Source organism: Tamandua tetradactyla, chromosome 12 (assembly GCF_023851605.1).
Source record: "Tamandua tetradactyla isolate mTamTet1 chromosome 12, mTamTet1.pri, whole genome shotgun sequence".
Taxonomy (NCBI): domain Eukaryota; kingdom Metazoa; phylum Chordata; class Mammalia; order Pilosa; family Myrmecophagidae; genus Tamandua; species Tamandua tetradactyla.
The window spans coordinates 50,592,784-50,614,840 of record NC_135338.1 but is presented as its reverse complement, the minus strand read 5'-3'; the positions used below and the strand labels follow the sequence as shown (position 1 = coordinate 50,614,840).

Below are 22,057 nucleotides of genomic sequence, written 5' to 3'. Positions count from 1 at the left end.
GCGTCTTACTAAGCCGCCATCTTCTCCGGAAGTCCTTCCCACAACTTTTTGATTCTGAAATTTTAAGTCTCTTTGTGTGGAATGAAACCTAAATAAGTTTTCATGGGTCCATTTTAAAAAAGACCCTCCTATTTCAACTGGGAAAGGAGGCAAGAAGAGACCCATGGATTATTCTTGGGGTGAAGATGGGGGATGAAGAATGGGTTCTAATGGTCAAGACTGAGTGTCATTGGCTCCTCACTGAGTACAACATACCTGTGTGTATCGCAGAATCACAGCTATCAGAGCTGGGAGAGACTTCACAGCCTTCTAGTCCAAACTTTCATGTTATAGGTGGGGAAATTGAGGCACCAATAAGTCAAGTGATCTTCACGAGGGTCAGGGGCTTGGCTTGAATCCAGGTGCCCTACCATCCATCCAGACTGCCCTCCTCTCCTCTTGCTCCTAAAGTGATTGCTAACAAATTGCTCCCATCCCTGTAAGCCCCACCTCCGTTAGGGGGTGAAGTCTACTTCTCATCCCCTTCAATCTTGGCTAGCCTTGAGACTTGCTCTGACCAACAGAATGTGATGGAAGTTCCAGGTTAGATGTTCAGAGGCCTAGCAGCTTTGGCTTTCTCTCTTGGAGCCCTGAGCTACTGTGTAGGAAGTGTGATAACTTGGCTGGAGAGAAAGGCTGGGCCCACCCCCAGCCATTCCAGCCTTCCCAGATGAAGTATCAGACACTGAGTCAAGCCATCTGGGCATTTCAGGCCCAGGCAAGCTCCCAGCTGAGTATCGTTGCACGATTTGGGAGCCGAAGAACCACCTGCTGAACCTGGCAAATGCACAGAATTGTGAAAAATGTGTGTGGTTGTTGTTTAAGCTACTAAATTTGGAGAGGTTTGTTACATGGCAATGGGTGATGAAATATCTCCTTGCTGGGCCGTGAAATTTTTTCAACAGGTAGCTCCTCTCTTCTCCCTCATCCACCCTTCTAGATTCCCTCTGGATTCTTCATTGATAATTTGATATCAGGCACTTAACGGAACTTTAAGAGAAGGCCTGCAAGGGATTTGGAATTTAATGGGACTCAACTTGTTAATGAAGCAGATTGTTGAACCTGTTTGATATGAAGGACCAACCACTAGCTGAAGACATTGTGGGCGTGGGCTGAAGAGGGCATGCTACCTTTGATAAATATTTGGGGCATTTTCAGTTTGGGATGAATTATGAATAGTGTTTTTTTTATTCATTTTTTCGTGATCTATTTAGTCCCTATTGTTCAGATTGTGTAGATTCTGTTAATCTGTTTTCAAATTCACAGATTATGAATAGTGTTTCAATGAACATTGTTGTACATGTCATTTGGTGAGCATATGCACGTATTTCTTTTAGGTACATATACTTAAGATTGAAATTGGTTTTATGTATATATATATATATACATACACATATACATACACAAATACACACACATATATGTATATATCATTTTATGTACATATACACACAGAGTATATATGTTCAGCAAAGTAGACGCACCAGTTTACCCTCTCTTCATCTTTGAGTTCCAGTTACTTTATATTCTTGACAACACTCAGTATTATATGTTTTCATTTTAACCATTTGGTAGGTAAGTGTGGTATTAATTTGAGTTTCCTTGATGTCTAATAAAATTGAGCAGTTTTTAATATGTTTCACAGCCAATAAGGTATACTTTATAGTCTTGTTCGATTCTTCTGTCCATTTTCTATTGAGTTGTCTATCTCCTTCCTGTTGAACCCATGAAGCTTCGGTTTTGAGTACTGCTCTGAAGCAATTCAGATATAGGTTTGCTAGGTGAATTTATTGCCTCATTCAAGCAAAGGTAATGGGTCCCACATAATCTGTCTAGCCAATCTCATATCTTGCCTAGTACTCATTTCTCTGGTGGAGAGTGATTTCCAACATTTCTTCTGCTAGCCAAATATACCTTATGGTGTAGTTTTTTTTTTTTTGTTTTGCATGGGTAAGCAATGGGAATCAAACCCGGGTCTCTGGCATGGCAGGTGAGAACTCTGCCTGCAGAGCCACTGTTACACCACTTGTGGTATAGATTTTGATAGTGATATTTATAGTTCTTAGCAGCCACCCCTTGAGAATGTATTCCAGAATAGGCTATAATTGGTGGCTAACTGCCTCTCTAAGGTATAAATTGAGAGTAACTTACACAAACACACACTTGTTTTTATTGAAGTGTTTCACAGTAGCTGGCCATTCAGGCAATATAATTTAGAAAGTGTTCATGTTAACACCCTGTCAGGATTTACATTTGACAAACTAGGGTTTGAACCCTATAACTGGAAGCTTTAGAGTTGTACACCGAAATGCTGACGTGTTCTGTAGGAAGTTAACAATTCCCATGCATTGCACATTTGAGTAAGCTCTGTACACCAGCAAATCAAAGGCAAAGGAATAAGCTGATGACTCAACATCCTTTTTCAAGACCTTCTAGAAGTTTTTAAAGGCCATCATACTCTTCCTTATAGAAACCAAATAAAACAACTTTCTCTTCATTTAAAAAACTGATGCTCTTCATTAACATCACTGGAAAATTACCAAGAGGAAAGTGAGATACAAGACTAGCCTTTTATGGTCTTTATGAGTTGTCCTTCATAGTCTACCAATAGGCCCTGGGGCTCTCACGTGCATCATCAGGGCCTCAGCTCAGCTTCAGTTCTGCAGGGAAAGTTGCCCTAGGAGGGGCCCAGTGAGGTCGTTATCTGCATCTGTGGGCTAGTGCTCGGCCCCTCTTCCCTTACCAATTTGCAAATGAGCTGGAGAAAAGGTGATGCAATTAGACAAGTGAACTGGATGGTCATATGGTCTTAGCTCCTTTTATTAAACATTTGGAAGAATGGGCCCTGCCTCCCTAGAGAAAGAAAACAGAGCATGTTCATTGAAAAATAAACTTCTTTTAATAGTTCTAGAGTGTCAGTGAGAGAAACAGAGAGGTAAGTATAAGCAGGACATGTGGATACAGAGCTAGGGAATGGGTTTAAGGCAGGGAGGTCCCCGGGATTTCACAAATCACCAAAAGCATGTCTATCGATAAGGTTTTATGAATCTTCTAAAGACAGTGCTTGAAGGTAGAGACATAAAATTTGAGGTTCTGTTGGAGACAGTTCTCTGAGGGCTCCAGCAGTTGGCTGTCGGCTGAGGGTATGAGCATTGGAACACCATGCTCTGAGGATATGGAAAACTGCTGAAGCAAATGTTTTCAAGGATGCTGACTCAAGAGCTCGAAGAGACCTGAATAGAGAGTATTCTGATAAGAAATAAACAGTTCCTGGGACAAGGAGCTGGGAACCAAACTTTATAGCTTTGCAGGCATGACAGACATTCAAGAATAATCTTCCTTTGATCATACTCCCTAAAGCAGTTCCCATGTAAGAGCACAATAAATATGTGGATGTTAGTATATTCGGGGCTCGTGCTCTTGCTCCTGATGAGCTTGAGTCCCCTGACCCCACTTAACTAACTTCTTGTGTCTGTCGTTTCTTAATCCTGTGCAGCATCCCTTCTTCTCCCCTGTTCTCCAGGGAAATCCTGGCAGGGGTCAGGTGTTCATAATCAGGATTTACTTTCTCCGGGAAATCATCTTTTCTGGCTGATGAAGGGAGAGCCATGGGAAGGCAAGCACGGGACAGTCAAATAAGGTGATATTTCAGTTTTAATATTATTAGGTTCCAAACACTGAGCTAAGAGCGTAAGAGGAAAAGTAATTAGAAAATAGCTTCTGCCTTCTAGGAGCATAAAACCTGGTTCAGGAGAACATGTACTGGGAACCATACTCAAGAAGGAAATGCATACTAGGTGGTTTATAAAATGAAGTCGACCCCTTTTCTGAATCACCTGCAGATGGACATAAAAGATGGAGGAAAACCTTCTGTCAGGCTTCAGGGAGGATGGAAGGTCCGATTACACTATTATTTACAGTATAAAAATAAATTGAGAGGTGGTAAGCTGGAGGGCAGCTAAGCTCACTTAGCACAGGAGACTTCAAACTTTAGTGTACATTTAAAACTCCCCGAGGAGCATGTTAAAACTGGGGTTTCCAGGACTCAATCTAGAGTTTCTGACTCAGGAAATTAGCAGGGTCAGAAGGTCAGCATTTTAAACCAGCACCCACAGTGGTTTTGTTGCAAGGACCACAGGTCTCATTGAGGGCAAATGACGACAAGGTCGGTCAGGGCACAGGTTGCTGACAGGATCGGTGATGGGTAGGCGATGGAGTCATGTCTTCCCGGGGAAGGTTCTAAAGTAGGGTCACTCCAGTTTCCCACCAACATCCCATGAGGGACAACTTCGGGGTCCTGGAGGCAAAGCCAACCTCTCTGGCGTGGTGGGATCGGTGGGTGAATGGAAGAGACCCAGATTCCGTGTTCTACACAGCGCTTCTGGAGTGATGGGACTGGAACCACTCGGGGTCCCCCGAGGAGCTGGTTTAAATGTGACTTCCTGAGCCTCGCCTCCTGGAACAGCACCTCTGGGGCCCAGCCCAGTTCCCTGCACTGTAACAAGCTTCCCAGGCAGTAGTTACGCCAGAGCTGGAGAATCACTGATCTAGAGTTTTCAATTTAAGACAGATTGCTCAGTGATTTAGTACACTGGAGGACCAGAGCTGAATCATGAAATAAATTAAACTTTCTGCTTCAGGAAGTTGATAACTGCACCCTCTATTTCTGCTTTATCAAGTGGTGAGAAATGAGAGGAAAATAGTTTGATTTTAGGAATTTACTCCCTTGTGCTGCGGCCTCTTGGTTTGTGACTCTGGTAAGGATGGTAAACCTTTCTGGGTCCTTGAGCATGAGGTACGCTTCTTCTGGGTGTTTGCCCAGAATATTTTAACCCGGGGAGCACTTACTCTGAACTGGATCTTCATGTCACCTTGTGAGATGGGAGCTATTATTTTCTAATTTTTCCATGTGAGAAATCTGAAGTACAGAGAGGTTAAGTAATTTGCTCAAAGTCACACAGCTAGCTAATAGGAACCTAGGTTCTAGTCTAAACTGTTAATAATCTGCATGTGTGATGGTCACAACTTATTCAGTTTGTCTCTTTGGTAAAATGAGGGGCAGGGTGGCCCTGATGACCTCTAAGGACCTTAAAATTCCAATATTCAGTGATTCAGATGTGCAGGGTATGAAACCTGAGCTCATTCTGTTTATCCAGTACCCTAGGAGGCCAGGGCAGGCTCCCCTTGGGCATTGAGCTTCTCCTCTCACAGGTCAGGCACATGGATCTAACCGTATTCTACCTGGACAAAATTTCAATTTGTAACTTTTCTGATGCTCCTTTTATCTATGGTATGGACAGATGAGTAAAACATATGGATTAAAAATAAATAAATAATAGGGGGAACAAATGTTAAAATAAATTTAGTAGATTGAAATGCTAGTGATCAATGAAAAGGAGAGGTAAGGGGTATGGTATGTATGAATTTTTTTCTTTTACTTTTTATTTCTTTTTCTGAATTGATGTAAATGTTCTAAGAAATGATCATGACGATGAATATACAACTATGTAAAGATATTGTGAGTTACTGAGTATATACCAAGAATGGAATGATCATATGGTAAGAATGTTCGTGTTTGTATGTTGTTATGTTTAAGTTAAGATCCCACTGACCAATTTGCAAAGTCCCCTTGGGGGAATGGTGAGAAAGGGGGAAAATTCAACTTCCCTATGTGGAGAATTCCTGATATTCTCACAAGTAGTGGGGACAACCAAAGCCATAGGCTGAGCCCTCAATCCTGGGGTTTGTTCATGTGAAACTTATCCCCACAAAGGATAGGCTAAGCCTACTTAACATTAGGCCTAAGAGATACCCCCGGAGAACCTCTTTTGTTGCTCAGATGTGGCCTCTCTCTCTCAGCCAACATGAAAAGCAAACTCACCACCCTCCCCCTCTCTACGTGAGACGTGACTCCCAAGGGTGTGAACCTTCCTGGCAACATGGGACAGAGTTAAGTTTCAGTGGCTGAGAGATTTCAAACAGAGTCAAGAGGTCATATACAAGCCTCAGACAGGTATTGCAGATTGCCATTATATGTCAAATTCTATAACATTTTTACTTACTAAGTTTATTTTTTCAGATAAAAACCCAGAGGTACAGGCTCACCAAGAACTTCAACCAGTTTCGTTCCTCTATCCCATAATGTCCACACCCCTTTTCAGCATGAAGAAGTCAGAACAGTCATTGTCCAGATATCCGTGAAGACTGAGAAAATGATCAAGTGAGAGGGAGGACTTAGGATCTAACAAATGATTATGACTACTGCCTTATTAAACAGATATTTCTTTTTAGTTTCCAGTGCATTAAAATAACCAGAAGGAAATTGGTGAACTGTAATCCAGTAGCCTCGATCTTTGAAAACGATTGTGTACCTACATAGCTTTTATCTTGTGACCATGTGTTATAAAAACCTTGTAACGGACACCCCCTCTATCCTGTGTATGGATAGATGGGTAATAAAGACATGCATGAAAAAAAATCCTACTCACCGAAAGATCCCGCCTACACTGAATGCACACCTACTAGAACGGATTAACTTCAAGAACAGACTTTCCTGGGGTACACACAACTTCAAACCATCACACCCTCATTGAAAGAAAAAACAAATCATATTATTTACTTATTTCAAGTAGGTGTACTGATTCCAGCCCTCTTTAAGTTTTAAATCATGAAACTACTCCGTAAAAGCAAGCAGATACAATTATGTTCTCTCTTGAACAAAATTGTCCTCCCCCAGACTAAGAAGAAATTGTTCCATTAAATTGGATGTTACAAGAGAGCACATGCAACTGCTGAAAGCTGCCCTTCCATCAACATGAGTGAGAAAATGTGGCTCTGAGACACTATGAGGAACTGTGAAAATGATATCTTTGTTTTGATGGACATCTAAATAAAGCACAGGTACATCTGCCTGCCATTTTGAGTTTCCTGCTGCAGAGGTATGTAAGCCTCTGCACAGGATGTTGCCGATGCATAGAACAGATGAAGCTAAGCTATTCTGCTAGATGGGGGATGGGTCCCAGTCTCCACTCTGCTCATTCCACCACCCCACCTCTCCAAAGCAGTCTCTTAAGCCCCTTTGTGGGCTCTTAAGCCCCTTTGTGGGACGCTAGTGCTTCCAGATACCATGTCTGAAAGCCAAAGACCTACAGAATATTGGTGGTTCTTTAACCTTTTATGGTCTTACACGGGGGTATATTGCTGTAATAAGGAGACATAGCCCTGGGAGACTAAACAACAGAATCATGTACGACTTAGAAAATAAATGTGTAATTTCTGATACCATAATGAATATTCTTCCAGTCTGCCCTTCTTCCCTGCAGACTCATGCCATTTCCTGTATCCGCATTGTACCATGATATACACCGTATCATCTGGACTTTTTTAGAAACATTTGACAAAGACCCTCATATTTGCTATGAAAGTAGCTTTAGGACACCAAAGCTCCCTATAAATTAAATTAGATTATTTTTCTCTTTTCCCTCTTCTATCCTTCTTCTCTAACCTCCTCCCAATCTACCTTTCTTCCTTCTATTTCTTTAAAAGAGTCTTTAGAGATGCATGAATCAAACCTCACTCTCTTTAGAAGCCCCTTCTGGAATGGTAACTAAATGAATCCCTGCTCTGTAATAAACTATTCTTTGAGGGGCTTCTATTGGGGACTTCTCTTGGAATTATTTAATTTTGCTATTATTAGTTCCAGAGAGCGTTAGAACTTTCCTTTGCCCAAAGCCTGTAGAGAACCTATTGGAAAAAGTATTGTGATGCTTGTGGCAGAATGAGATCAATACAGTAATTGAAAGGCCAGAGGAACTGTTGGAAAATATTACAATACAATGGTATTTTCGTTAGAGGGAAAGAAAGGGCTCATTCATTAGGATTTATTTTCCACTGAAGGGACAAACACTGAAGACAAACATCTCACTCGAACTTCAGGCTGGTAGCCCAAAGTAAGTTAACTTTAAAAACAAAATAAAGCAAGAATCGGACTTGTGAAGTTAGATGGAGGTGCTGATTCGGAGAACGAGGCTGAGGCACTAGGACAAACCTGAATTCAGGCTCACTCTGAGTCTCATGACTGTTAGTCAGTAAGACAGTTATTGTCCATGGGGGCAGCTTTTGTGACTGAAACTGGTGGCCGGAAGTGGGTAGAGGTGTTGTTACTCATTGAGGAATGACGGGAGGTATGAGCAGCACAGTAAAGGTAGGTAAGAGGCACTGACGAGAACGGTTTAAAACCTAAGCTATATCTCTGATACTCTCTCCTTAAGTGTCTTCTCACGGGTGACTCGCTGGAATTCAGGTAAAGGGATTTTCTTCTGATAACAACACTTTTTGCTTTACTGGCTGTGTTTGCTAACACTGTCGGAATGCAATATACCAGAAATGGCTTGACTTTTACAATGGGGATTTATTAGCTTACAAATGTACAGTTCTAAGTCCATGAAAATATTCCAATTAAGGCACCAACAGGACAATACCTTCTCTGAAGACAGGTTGCTGACTGCCGGATCCTCTGTCAGATGAGAAGGCACATGGGCTGTGTCTGCTGGGCCTACCCTCCTGGGTTTTGTTGCTTTCAGCTTCTGGCTTCAGTGGCTTTCTCTCTCAGTTCCTATGCGTGATCGCTTAGCTTCTCTGAGGCTTTTCTTTCTAAATTTTCTCTGGGCTTTTTCTTTCATTCTCTCCTAAAGGACCCCAGTGAAAGGATTAAGACCCATCTTCAATGGGGTGGGTCACATCTCAATTGAATTAACCTAACCAAAAGGTCCCACCTACAATAGGTCTGCACCCAAAGGAATGGATTAAATGAACACGGCCTTTTCTGGGGTACTTAACAGCTCTAAACCACCATACTGGCTAAACAGATTCTGCAATGAAAGTTGGCCTAACTAGCCCTTTCTCCCTTTAAATTAGTTCTGTATCTCTCTACCTTTCTCGTCTCTCTTGCCTGTATCAGAAATGTTCCATGTCTTTGACAGGTCACCTGTGAACTTCATCTCCATTCGAGCTAGGTATCAACCGTAAAGAAGACATCATTTCTCAGCTTTCTCAACTCTTTTTCCTCCTGAATCTGCATTTCTTTCTCCACCAGTTTCTGCTGCATCTCTACATTTTCCACATGCTTATTAGTCTTTTGTATTTTTTCTTTTGTGAATTGCCTATTCACATCTTGAGGCCATTTTCCTATTAGGGTACTTGTTTTTTTTTAATTGATTTATCTGAGCTTTTCAAATAGTATAGGGAAATGAACTCTTCCTCCTTTATGTATGTTGCAAATATTTTTTTCCCAATTTGTCTTTGTCTTTTATTTTTATGTAAGTGTTCTGTTGCTATGCTGAGGTCAAATAAATCAATTTCTTCTTTTGTGACCTTTGGCTTTGGGCTCATGGAGAGAAAAGTCCTTTTTTACCCCAGAATAGCTTAGTATTCACTTATGGTTTTGATTTTTAAAAGCAATTTAATATTTAATTTAATTGGAATTGTGAAAATCTAGCATTTTAAAAATGGTTTGTTATGGTGCCTAGAGAACTGGATATCCATATGCAAAAGAATGAAAGAAGACCCATGTCTCACACCCTATACAAAAGTTAACTCAAAATGGATCAAAGATCTAAACATTAGGTCTAAGACCATAAAACAGTTAGAGGAAAATGTTGGGAGATATCTTATGAATCTTACAACTGGAGGCGGTTTTATGGACCTTAAACCTAAAGCAAGAACACTGAAGGAAATAAATAAATGGGAGCTCCTCAAAATTAAACACTTTTGTGCATCAAAGAACTTCATCAAGAAAGTAGAAAGACAGCCTACACAATGGGAGACAATATTTGGAAATGACATATCAGATAAAGATCTAGTATCCAGAATTTATAAAGAGATTGTTCAACTCAACAACAAAAAGACAGCCAACCCAATTACAAAATGGGAAAAAGACTTGAACAGACACCTCTCAGAAGAGGAAATACAAATGCCAAAAGGCACATGAAGAGATGCTCAATGTCCCTGGCCATTAGAGAAATGCAAATCAAAACCACAATGAGATATCATCTCACACCCACCAGAATGGCCATTATCAACAAAACAGAAAATGACAAGTGCTAGAGAGGATGCGGAGAAAGAGGCACACTTATCCACTGTTGGTGGGAATGTCAAATGGTGCAACCACTGTGGAAGGCAGTTTGGCGGTTCCTCAAAAAGCTGAATATAGAATTGCCATAAGACCCAGCAATACCATTGCTGGGTATCTACTCAAAGGACTTAAGGGCAAAGACACAAACGGACATTTGCACACCAATGTTTATAGCAGCGTTATTTACAATTGCAAAGAGATGGAAACAGCCAAAATGTCCATCAACAGACGAGTGGCTAAACAAACTGTGGTATATACATACGATGGAATATTATACAGCTTTAAGACAGGATAAACTTATGAAGCATGTAATAACATGGATGGACCTAGAGAACATTATGCTGAGTGAGTCTAGCCAAAAACTAAAGGACAAATACTGTATGGTCCCACTGATGTGAACCGACATTAGAGAATAAATTTGGAATATGTCATTGGTAACAGAGTCCAGCAGGAGGTAGAAACAGGGTAAGATAATGGGCAATTGGAGCTGAAGGGATACAGACTGTGCAACAGTACTAGATACAAAAACTCAAAAATGGACAGCACAATAATACCTAATTGTAAAGTAATCATGTTAAAACACTGAATGTAGCTGCATCTGAGCTATAGGTTTTTGTTTTGTTTTGTTTTTACTATTATTACTTTTATTTTTTTCTCTATATTAACATTCTATATCTTTTTTGGTTGTGTTGCTAGTTCTTCTAAACCGATGCAAATGTACTAAGAAACGATGATCATGCATCTATGTGATGATGTTAAGAATTACTGATTGCATATGTAGAATGGTATGATTTCTAAATGTTGGGTTAATTTCTTTTTTTCTGTTAATTAAAAAAAAAAAAAGAGAAGGGGTAATTGGAGCTGAAGGGATACAGACTGTGCAACAGAACTGTACAGCACAGAAATGTACAGCACAATACTACCTAATTGTAATGCAATTATGTTAAAACATTGAATGAAGCTGCATGGGAGGTATAGGTTTTTTTTTTTCTATTATCGTTTTAATTCTTATTCTGTTGTCTTTTTATTTCTTTTTCTAAATCGATGAAAATGTACTAAGAAATGATGAATATGCAACTATGTGATGATATTAAGAATTACTGATTGTACATGTAGAATGGAATGATTTCTAAATGTTTTGTTAATTTTTTTAATTAATAAAAATAAAATGGTTTGTTGTTTTTCTTTTTCTTTTCTTTTTTTTTTTTTTTACATGGGCAGGCACCGGGAATCTAACTCAGGTCTCCAGCATGGCAGGTGAGAACTCTGCCACTGAGCCACCGTGGCCCACCCTGCTGTTTTTCTTTATACGATTTTTACTTGAAATATTTATAGAGATAATTCAGATTCACATGCAGTTGTAAGAAATAATACAGAGTCTGTGTAAAATTTAGCTTGATTCCTCTAATGGTAATGTTTTGTAAAACTCTAGTATAATATCACAACCAGTGTACTGAAGTGATACAATGCACCGATCTTATAAAGATTATGCCCAATCTACTTGAACTCACGTGTGTGTATTTAGTTCTATACAATTTTATCATCTGTAGGCTCTTCTAGCACTTTTTTTGAATAGTTATCCTTTCTCCACTCTCTTGAAATGTCAAGTTTATCAGAGGCAAACTTCTTATTCTTGTTTCTGAACTTTCTGTTTTGTTCCATTGAGCTATGTGTCTAAGCTGGGGCTGGTACCAAAAACATAAACAGCGCTCTGCCTCTTTTTTTAACATGTGTGAAGACTGTTCCCTCTTCCCTTCCCCCTCTTGTCTTCCTCCTCCTTTTTTTCTTTTTCTCTTTCAAAATTATCCTGGTTTATTTCATGTTCCATTTCCCAGATGAGCTTTAGATTACTTAAGCTCCAGAAGAGATCTTACTTGGATTTTAAATCGGGTTGCTTTATATTGAGAGAGTCACTTGTAGAGAAATGACATCCTTACCAAATAGAATCTTCCCACCGGGAACAGAATGTATCTCTCCATTTTTATAAGTCTTTAAAAAACAAGTCTGAGTAGCATTTTAAATTTTCCACATATGAATCCTTTTCATAAATCTTGTTTCACCTATTCCTTTTTTATAGCTTTTGTAGGTGATGGGGATGAAGTATTTCCTCATACTGCATGTTATAACTGACAATCAGTGGCTGTGGTAGATTGAATTATCTGTCCCCTCAAAGACATGTTCTTGACCTGAACCGCTTCCTGTGGACATGATTTTGTTTGTAAGTAGGAAGATGTCATTTTAAGTATGCCAGCTGACTCAGGGTGGGTCTTCCTCTATATTCCAGCCAGAAGCCGGAGGTCAGCAAAAACCAGGAAAGCAGACATAAGGAGTGAGAAATGCCCATGTGATGGGAGGCAGAGAGGCAAGCCAACACCAGATTGCCTCAGATTTGGGGGCGAAAGCATGGTTTTGCTGATGCCTTGGTTTTGGACTTTGAGCCTTCCAAACTGTGAGCCAATGAATTCTTGATAAGCCCACCTGTTGTGTGGCTGATAGTTCTCATAGCAGCCTGGTCACCTAAGGCAGGGGCATACAGCAGGAGGAAGGTGTTATACTTCTAATTAGAAAAAACTTAATCTCTCCCCCCTCCAAAAAGAAAAAATCCCCCTAAACAAAAACCAAACTAAAACAGATCCCCTCATCCTTCCATGGCCATGACAAATGCCTTTCCAGCATCTTCCAGACCCCTGACCTCACTGTGCTAGTTATTCATGAACTCTTACCTGTTCTTAGACTGTGAGCTCAGTACATCCGAGCTCCCCTAAACTTTTCAGTTGAATTGCTAATGAAAATCGGTTCTCTCCGTGTGCTTTTCAGTCCTCTGGATGAGTTTCTTTGCAAGATAAAGGGGACTGATGAGGGCAGGTTCAATAGTGGAGCTCTACCAACCTTGCAGAAGTGGCTGCAGGCCTCTAGAGCAGGAGAATGTCTCTGAGTGGCAGTCAAGGTCAATGTCGAGGTTTTGGTCATAGGCCTGACAACTCCCTTGGAATGTACTTCTTTTCTGTTTCCTCACAAGAAAAGCAATTTCTCTCTCTAACTCCAGTGTTCTTTATCTTGTTGTAGCCAGAAGGCCTGAGTTGGTCCTCGCTAGAAATCCAGTAATTCTTTATATTCTCTGATAGATTTGAAGCTCCTTAAAAGCAATCTTGTCCCGCAAGTGTCCACACCCTCCCCTCCTCCCAGTCCCCCTGCAATGGATAAGAGGGCAGGGTGAGGATCAGATAGTCTGGGCTTTGGAGAGTTCCCATTAACTTCCTCTGTCTTCACTCCCCACCCCTAAGTTTCTCCTGTTAATATCTTGCATAAGTGTGGTATCTTTGTTACTGTTGATGAATTAATACTGTCACATTATTAAGTAATGTTCATAATTCACATGCTGGTTCACTCTCTGCATTGTGCAGTTCTATGGCTTCACAGGTTTTTGTGAGGATTAAATGTCCAAACATGGGGAAAATGCTTAGAATGGCACTTGAGGCTTCCAAGAGTGAGCCCTTCCTAAGGGGCAGCTGTTAGAAATGGTGTAGGACAAAATACAGTGCCTTGATACAGTGTTTGCTAAGAAATACTTTCTGTAAATTGGATTTTTCATTACGCATCTTGAGAAAATTTCTTACCTAATCACAATAGCACGACACTCCACCCTCTTGCCTTCACCATCACATCTGGAATGGCATTTCCACTTGTAGTAGATAGGAACCAGGCATCAGTAACTGACAGATGGCTTGTAATGACCCGAACCATCTGCCTGACTATGGCTGTCCACCTGGGCCTTATGAACAGCAGTGCCAGGAAAGAGAGGAGAACCAGGCCCCAAGTCCTGGAGCTCCCTGGCTGATTTCTAACTTCAGCAGAAAAGCTGGTCGAGGCTCCCAAGTATACACTCCAACAGAGGGCCCACTGGCTCCCATAAGTCTGCTGGAACGGTTTCAATGTCAAGTGCTCGGGAGGCCTTCCTCCACCTGTGGCATCCTCCCTGTCCCCAGCCCCAATGACTCTCTTTCATACCAGCCTTTTTGAGTCCTTTATGGCCTCTCCTAGTCTGTGGTTATATTACTTGTCAGTCTATTTGCACATTGTCCCCTACAGGACAGACGTTTCATGAGGGCAGGAGCCTTGTGTGTATGTTTACTGCTCTGTCCTGAGAACCTCGCCCTAGCAGGAATGAGGTTGATGTTTGAATACTTGGAAAGAAAGAAGGCAGGCAGGAATGGTAGAAGGATGGAAGGCACACAGGTAGGCAGGATAGAATGACGGAAGAAAAAGCACCTTCTCCTTCCTTCTCTATTACACCCAGCCACCCCCTCTGGGCTCAAACATGGCCCTCCTAGTTGCCTCTCTGATCCTTCAACCCACCAGAGAAGTGCTAGCCGCTTCACGCTGCTCCTGTCTGACCAAGAATTCCTACAGAGCGAACAGCCTGGCTCCCTCCATGAATTTAGCCTTCCTTACCAGTGGCCTTATATTTTTTTCTATAGTTGTTGAAAGTCAAGAAAAACAAACATGAAAACAAGACTGTAAACTTCTCAGAAGTGGACCCGTGGCCCATACTTGTGTTACACCCCTGTCCCTTTGGCCCTCAGAGCTGGGCCTGGCGCTGGCCACATTCACAGGTTAAGGCCTGGATTGTATCACGAATGCTTCCTTTTAAGAACTTTGACATAGCCCACACTTTCTGTGTGTGTTTTTTCCTCTATCAAGGACAACTAATAAATAATCTTTGCTCTCCCACTTCTATCCATGATAGCCACCGGCTGGGAAGACATGTTAGTCGAGGTGTTTCCCATAGCCACCCGTGGTCCCCAGGGCCACGGCAGTGCACACAGAATGCATCCAGCCCTGGCTTGGCACGGCATGTTGCTTCTCACCGGAGGCCTCTGGTGCTCTGGGCAACTATTTTTCTGGGCCACAGATAGGTCTGTTCTGGCTGTAGTCACCTCCCTTCCTGTGGTCAGCCCTGAAGGCTTGTTCAGCTCAGCCCACACATGGGACCAAGCCTCACCAGCAGGATTTCCCAAGTAGGAGGTTCCTTGTCATTGCCAACTGGTCCTGAGTAAAAAAGAAACTACAAAGTTTTTCTGTGGCTACAGTCTACCTGACTACTAAGACAAGGCAACTCTAATGGAACAGAAAGGGCAGGTACTATAGTGTAGCTGACTATCCAGAACAAGGCCTGGTTCAAATAATATTCTGGGTAACTGAGGATTACAGTAGATAGTAGAGACAAATGCATAATTATCAAAGCACATTAAATTATGCTTATCACCCAAAGTCTGCCAGATTATAGTTTTCTTCAGTGATCCAGATGGTATTTCAGATTCTTGCAGTACATCAGAATCATCCAAATGAGCACAAATTATTTTGAAACAGCACTGATGGGAGTGTCTAATTAGATGAGATTTCTCACTGCTTGAATTCCAGTAAATGAGTTTTCTACATTTATTTGTATATAGAATGAACTTGGGTTTATCCAGAATCCAAAGATATACGTTGATGTAATATGAAAAGCACAGTGATTGGACTGGAGCCAAGCACAGGCGATTGGGAAGATGCCCTTGTGGCCAGGGCTTGAAGGATCAAGTTGGAGACAGTTTCACTTTAGTGCGCTATGGTGAGGGGCAGGGACTCACATCCTGCCTCTGTCCCTCTAGTGCTGGGTGACCTTGAACAAGGTATTAGACCTCCTTGTGCCTCAGTCTCATCTGTAAAAGGGGTGATAAATAATAATATCTAGCCCATAGTCCTGTCGGTCAGATCATGTAAAGTGACATATGCAATGTACCTACCACCCCTCCTTGTAGCAGACCCCCAGGAGCCTCATCCCCATCCTTGAATGTTTTAGCCCCTGGCTCACAAGTGTCAATCGTTTCAACACTACTTCTGTCCCAGTTCTGGTGGTTTCAATATTCATATAGAATAGATGCTTCTTGTAACACCCAGGCATGGCCTCTCAGTTTCTGGACTCCTGTCTGGGCAGACTGAACCATTTTCTCCATTTAGATTTCAAGACACCAATTGTGGTTTTCTAGTTTTCTTCCTCACTTACTGACTTCTTTTTAGTCTCCTTTGCTATTTCTTCTCCTTTATGTCTTTTAAGTGTGGGTGTGGCTAGCCTTCAGTTCTTGGGCTGCTTCTCTATTCTCTCCTTATTCATTCCCTTGGCCATTTCATCTGGTCTCATGATTTTGAATACCAACTGGATATTGGTATCTTCCAGATTTATCTACCTCTAGTTTGAATTTTTCCCCTGAAATGCAGATTCATATATACAGCTTCCTATTTTACTTTTCCACTTCATAAGTGATAGTGATCTCAAAATTTAGCAGATCCAAAATGGAATCCTCACTCTTCCCCTCAAACCTGATCCCCCCACAGTTCTTTCCTATTTCAAGAAATAGTAACTCCATCCTTCCAGTTGCTTAGGTCCAAAACAGACATCCTGGACTGCTCTCTTTCTCTGATACTTCACATCCGATCCTTCAAGAAATTCTATTGAATTACATTTGGAACACTTATCATCATCTCCACGGCTGGTTCAAGATATTATTTTATCTTCCCTGGCTTCTTATAGTAGCCTCCTAACTGGTTTCCCTGCTGCAAGCTTTGCTGTCTTTCTGAAAGGGAAGTTAGTTCACACACTCTCAGTCCCAGACCCTTCAGCAGCCCCCCATTCATTTGATATGAAAACCCAAGTCAGCTTACAAAGCTGACCCAATCTGTGCTCTCTCCAATTTCACCTCTGACTTCTCCAACTCTGCCACTCTTCACTCTGCTCCAGCCACAGTGGCCCCTGCTCCTCCTCCTTTATCCCAGGTCTACTCTTGAACCTCTCACTCTCTCTTCTCCCCCAGCCCCCAGATTGTTGCATGGCTCACTCCACCTTTTCAGGCCTTTGCTCAAACATCATGTTCTCAGTGAGACCTTTCCCAGCACCCCAATCTAAAATTGCAACTTCCTTCCCAGAACTCCCATCCCTTTTGCCTGCTTTATTTTTTCTCCATAGTACTTATCACCAGATGATATGTACTGTAACTTTTATGTGTTTATTTGTTTATTGTCTGCCTCTCCACTATGATGTAAGTTCCACTGGGACAGGGATTTTTGTCTTTTTATCACTGCCGTATGCTGAGGACTTAGAACAATGCCTGAAACATAGCAGGTGCTCAATAAATGTTATCGCTTCTTTTTGTAAATGAGGTACATAGCTTGATTAACTTCACCTGTTCCAGTGCAGCTTTTGCACTCATTCCCATGATAAGTTTGCCAATGCAATATTCCACATGGAAAGAGTTTGCTAAGTCCATTAATAGGGTAAGCAACTGTTCAAGGGAAAATGATGAAATTACCTAAGAGAAAAGTGGTTTTCAAATGACCTCAAGTGAAACAACCATTTATATAAACAGCTGACTATTTTTATAAACCAATCTTATCCTCTCTTGTCTTGTGGTCAGTAACACCTTGGCAGCTGACAGGGCTGACCAGGAAATAGCCCACAAGCCCAATTATGACACTGGGGCACAGGTCTCAGAGAGCACAGCATTGTGGGTAGGAGCACACAGCATTGTGGGTCAGAGAGCACAGTATTGTGGGTAGGAGCATAAGATTGTGGGTCAGAGAGCACAGCATTGTGGGTAGGAGCACACAGCATTGTGGGTCAGAGAGCATAGTATTGTGGGTAGGAGCATACAGGATTGTGGGTCAGAGAGCACAGTACTGTGGGTAGGAGCACACAGCACAGCACAATGGTAGGAAAGCCCACTTGCAGTGTTGGCAGAGCTCTCTCAGGGCTGTTGGCAAGGACTGAAGCATCCCAGGGTTTCAGATCAAACAAAAGGAATATGTGCTGGCTAATTAGGGTCAGGCAGAAGCAAAGCACAAGAATACTAACAGATATCAGGGCATAGGGGTTAAATAAGAGATGGGGGACCAGGGAGAGGGCAGAGTTCAAAAGGAACTAACCACATCCATGCTAGGACCCACCCACTATCCCTGATGATGCCAGGATGGATGCTGGGTGCTCTCGCTCTAAGCACTTTCTTTGGTCGTAGACAAAGGCTTCCAGGAGTCATGACTGTTGGGAGAAAGGGTGGGCTCCTGGGGCCTGTGGCTGGGCTGCAGAAGACAGCTCCCTGCCTCCAACTCTTCTTCACAGCTCAGAGGACTGCAGGCTGCAGACCATGCTTCCTCTCACAATTCATTTTCAGGGACCTCAAGTAAAAAGGAACTTCATCCATATCACTAATACTCACTGGACACCCATTGGGAACCAGACCCTGTGCTATATACACACTGGAGTCGTGAAGGAAAAGCCAACACAGTTCATGCCTGGAAGTCCAGCGGGGAAGCCAGAAAAATAAACAAGTATAAATGAATTAGGATAATACTGCTAATAGCAATGGAAAGCATTTATTAAGAACTTCCTAGGCGTGAGGCTCTGTGCTGTGAACTTTATATGGATCATTTTACTTACTCTTCAAGAGCTCTGAGGCAGGTACTACTGGTATTAATCCTGTTTTATATAAGGGTTCATAAAGGTAAAATAAATCGCCCAGGATCACATGGTTGGTAACAGTGGGAGCCAGGATGTGCATTACAATCTTTCTGACTCTGAAGCCAGTGCCCCAATCACTAAACTGTATTGGAGGAACAGAAGAGGACACTGCACCCTGACTGGGTTTGGGAGGAGGCCACCAGAGAAGGAGGGTCAGAAAGGTCAGACAAGGCTTTCCCTGGGAGGTGGGGGATGCCTGAGCTGAGTCCTGAAATAGAAGTACTCATTAGGAAGAGTGACAGGAGAAATCTTCCAGGGTAAGGGAACGTTTGGGGCATAGGAGGGAACTCAGAAAAGAGCAGGTGTGCCCAGGAAAGTGCCAGCAGGTGGGCATAGAGAGGACAGCTGGGGGCAGAGCTGCTGCTCTCTCCAAAGTCTCCATGTCATTCTACCCTCTGCAATACTGCCCAGATGCCCTCTCAGCTGGCTGTGACCTCTTTCTTCTCCTCCTGCCAGGAAAACTCCTCTTTGTCCTTTCAGACCTACTTCAAGAACCACCTCCTTTGTGAAGGCTTTCTCGACTTCTCTCGACAGCATTTACCTTCCTTTCCTTTCAATGGCAACATCTGTTATTTGTTATTCACAGTTCAACCTCTTCCTCCAGGACATGAGGGGCCCTTAGTTACAAGGACAGGAACTCATTCACAGCCTGAGAGCTTAGGCCAATCACATAGAGGATGGCTTCAAAAGGACTCCTGAGACCCTTAATAGAATGTCAGAGGTCAAAGAGAAAGAGAAGATCTTGAAAGCAGCAAGAGAAAAACAATCCATCACATAGAAGGGAAACCCAATAAGACTATGTGTAGATTTCTCAGCAGAAACCATGGAAGCAAGAAGACAGTGGGATGATATATTTAAATTACTGAAAGAGAAAAACTGCCAACCAAGACTTCTATATCCAGAAACATTGTCCTTCAAAAATGAGGGAGAAATTAAAACATTTTCAGACAAAAAGTCACTGAGAGAATTTGTGACCAAGAGACCAGCTCTGCAAGAAATACTAAAGGGAGCACTAGAGTCAGATACAAAAACACAGAAGAGAGAGGTATGGAGAAGAGTGTAGAAAGAAGGAAAATCAGATATGATATATATAATACAAAAGGCAAAATGGTAGAGGAAAGTATTACCCAAACAGTAATAACACTAAATGTTAATGGACTGAATTCCCCAATCAAAAGACATAGACTGGCAGAATGGATTAAAAAACAGGATCCTTCTATATGCTGTCTACAGGAAACACATCTTAGACCCAAAGATGAACATAGGTTGAAAATAAAAGGTTTGGAAAAGATATTTCATGCAAATAACAATCAGAAAAGAGCAGGAGTAGCTATACTAATATCCAACAAATTAGACTTCAAATGTAAAACAGTTAAAAGAGACAAAGAAGGATACTATCTACTAATAAAAGGAACAATTAAACAAGAAGACATAACAATCATAAATATTTATACACCGAATCAGAATGCCCCAAAATATGTGAGGAATACACTACAATTACTGAAAAGGGAAATAGACACATCTACCATAATAGTTGGAGACTTCAATTCCCCACTCTCATCAATGGACAGAACATCTAGACAGAGGATCAATAAAGAAACAGAGAATTTGAATATTACAATAAATGAGCTAGACTTAACAGACATTTATAGGACATTACACCCCACAACAGCAGGATACAACTTTTTCTCAAGTGCTCATGAATCATTCTCAAAGATAGACCATATGCTGGGTCAAAAAGCAAGTCTCAACAGATTTAAAAAGATTGAAATCATACACAACACTTTCTCAGATCATAAAGGAATGAAGTTGGAAATCAATAATAGGCAGAGTGCCAGAAAATTCACAAATGCGTGGAGGCTCAACAACACACTCTTAAACAACCAGTGGGTCAAGGAAGAAATTACAAGAGAAATTAGTAAATATCTCGAGGTGAATGAAAATGAAAACACAACATATCAAAACCTATGGGATGCAGCAAAGGCAGTGCTAAGAGGGAAATTTATTGCCCTAAATGCCTATATCAGAAAAGAAGAAAGGGCAAAAATGCAGGAATTAACTGTCCACTTGGAAGAACTGGAGAAAGAACAGCAAACTAACCCCAAAGCAAGCAAAAGGAAAGAAATAACAAAGATTAGAGCAGAAACTAATGAAATTGAGAACATGAAAACAATAGAGAAAATCAATAAGACCAGAAGTTGGTTCTATGAGAAAATCAACAAGATTGATGGGCCCTTAGCAAGATTGACAAAAAGAAGAAGAGAGAGGACGCAAATAAATAAGATCAGAAATGGAAGAGGAGACATAACCACTGACCTCACAGAAATAAAGGAGGTAATAGCAGGATACTATGAACAACTTTACGCTAACAAATACAACAATGTAGATGAAATGGACAAGTTCCTAGAAAGGCATGAACAACCAACTTTGACTCAAGAAGAAATAGATGACCTCAACAAACCAATCACAAGTAAAGAAATTGAATCAGTCATTCAAAAGCTTCCTAAAAAGAAAAGTCCAGGACCAGACGGCTTCACATGTGAATTCTACCAAACATTCCAGAAAGAATTAGTACCAACTCTGCTCAAACTCTTCAAAAAAATCGAAGTGGAGGGAAAGCTACCTAATTCATTCTATGAAGCCAACATCACCCTCATACCAAAACCAGGCAAAGATATTACAAAAAAAGAAAACTACAGACCAATCTCTCTAATGAATATAGATGCAAAAATCCTCAACAAATTCTAGCTAATTGAATCCAGCAACACATTAAAAGAATTATACATCATGACCAAGTAGGATTCATCCCAGGTATGCAAAGATGGTTCAACATAAGAAAATCAATTAATGTAATACACCATATCAACAAATCAAAGCAGAAAAATCACATGATCATCTCAATTGATGCAGAGAAGGCATTTGACAAGATTCAACATCCTTTCCTGTTGAAAACACTTCAAAAGATAGGAATACAAGGGAACTTCCTTTAAATGATAGAGGGAATATATGAAAAACCCACAGCTAATATCATCCTCAATGGGGAAAAATTGAAAACTTTCCCCCTAAGATCAGGAACAAGACAAGGATGTCCATTATCACCACTATTATTCAACATCGTGTTGGAGGTTCTAGCCAGAGCAATTAGACAAGAAAAAGAAATACAAGGCATCAAAATTGGAAAGGAAGAAGTAAAACTATCACTGTTTGCAGACGATATGATACTATACATCGAAAACCCGGAAAAATCCACACCAAAACTACTAGAGCTAATAAATGAGTACAGCAATGTAGCAGGTTACAAGATCAACATTCAAAAATCTGTAGTGTTTCTATCC

The 22,057-nt window shown here is 41.3% G+C and overlaps 1 protein-coding gene and 1 long non-coding RNA gene across 2 annotated transcripts in view; one reads left to right on the top strand and one right to left on the bottom strand.

Annotated features, from left to right (window-relative positions):
* LOC143652106 (uncharacterized) overlaps positions 1-6,345 on the top strand; it is a 34,325-nt gene extending 27,980 nt beyond the window's left edge. Inside the window, exons 3-4 of the long non-coding RNA XR_013160424.1 lie at positions 3,536-3,679; positions 6,119-6,345. This is a non-coding gene — a long non-coding RNA (uncharacterized LOC143652106). The remainder of the gene's footprint in view (positions 1-3,535; positions 3,680-6,118) is intronic.
* Positions 1-22,057, bottom strand: part of KCNK13 (potassium two pore domain channel subfamily K member 13) — a 136,326-nt gene that overhangs the window by 15,347 nt on the left and 98,922 nt on the right. The window lies entirely within an intron of this gene.